A 1,789-nucleotide genomic window follows, 5' to 3' on the forward strand; every position below is an offset into this window, starting at 1 on the left:
TAACGAATGACGAACACGGACGGATTTCTTAGGTTTTTACTACATATGAACACTTTTCACATTCTCAAGTGCAACGCGGCCGCTACTCCTCCTTTCATGCAATATCTTAAGTTCCTAGCCCATGTCGAAGGCAACAAAGAAGGGTAAAAAGTCAATAATAGATACCTAAAACTTGAAATGAACTACTTCTTACTGGCTATTACATCAAATTAGAAGTTTCATCTGTGTTCTACTATGGTGCTTCTAGTGTCTCCACATACCACAGCATGCGACATAGCTTTGCAGACGATAAATGTAACTGTTTCAGACAGAAGAGCGCCCAATGTGACAATCTGCCTTTAAGTCGATTCGATAACAAATGACGAAAACGGACGGATTTCTCAGGTTTTTACTACATATGAACACTTTTCACATTCTCCTGTGCAACGCGGCCGCTGGTCCTCATTTCATGCAAAATCTTAAGTTCCTAACTCAAGTCGAAGGCACCAAAAAAATGTAAAAAGTCAACAATCGATATCTAAAACTTGAATTGTACTACTTCTTACTGGCTATTACATCGACTTAGGAGCTTCATCTGTGTTCTGCTATGGTGCTTTTAGTGCCTCCGCATACCGCAGCACGCGACATAGCTTTGCAGACGATAAGTACAACGGTTTCAGAGAGAAGAGCGGCCAATGTGACGATCTGGCTTTAAGTCGCTTCGATAACGAATGACGAACACGGACGGATTTCATAGGTTTTTACTACATATGAACATTTTTAACATTCTCCCGTGCAACGCGGCTGCTAGTCCTCCTTTCATGCAAAATGTTAAGTTCCTAGCTCAATTACAAGGCACCAAGGCCAGCTAAAAAGTCAATAATCGATAACTAAAACTTGAATTGTACTACTTCTTACTGGCTATTACATCAACTTAGAAGCTTCATCTGTGTTCTACTACGGTGCCTTTAGTGTCTCCGCATACCGCAACACGCGACATAGCTTTGCAGATCGTAAGTACAAGCGTTTCAGAGAGAAGAGCGGCCAATGTGACGATCTGGCTTTAAGTCGATTCGATAACGAATGACGAACACGGACGGATTTCTCAGGTTTTTACTACATATGAACACTTTTCATATTCTCAAGTGCAACGCGGCCGCTAGTCCTCCTTTATGCAAAATCTTAAGTTCGTAGCTCATGTCGAAGGCAACAAAGAAGGGTAGAAAGTCAATAATAGATACCTAAAACTTGAATTGAACTACTTCTTACTGGCTATTACATCAACTTAGAAGCTTCATCTGTGTTCTACTATGGAGCTTCTAGTGTCTCCACATACCGCAGCATGCGACATAGCTTTGCAGACGATAAATGTAACTGTTTCAGACAGAAGAGCGCCCAATGTGACAATCTGCCTTTAAGTCGATTCGATAACAAATGACGAAAACGGACGGATTTCTCAGGTTTTTACTACATATGAACACTTTTCACATTCTCCCATTCAACGCGGCCGCTAGTCCTCATTTCATGCAAAATCTTAAGTTCCTAGCTCATGTCGAAGGCAACAAAGAAGGGTAAAAAAAACAATCGATACCTAAAACTTAAAATTGTACTACAACTTACTTTCTATTACATCGACTTAGGAGCTTCAACTGTGTTCTGCTATGGTGCTTTTAGTGTCTCCGCATACCGCAGCACGCGACATAGCTTTGCAGACGATAAGTACAACCGTTTCAGAGAGATGAGCGGCCAATGTGACGATCTGGCTTTAAGTCGATTAGATAACAAAAGACGAACATGGACGGATATCTCA

The sequence above is a fragment of the Schistocerca gregaria genome, unplaced genomic scaffold (genome assembly GCF_023897955.1).
Source record: "Schistocerca gregaria isolate iqSchGreg1 unplaced genomic scaffold, iqSchGreg1.2 ptg000273l, whole genome shotgun sequence".
Classification (NCBI taxonomy): Eukaryota; Metazoa; Arthropoda; class Insecta; order Orthoptera; family Acrididae; genus Schistocerca; species Schistocerca gregaria.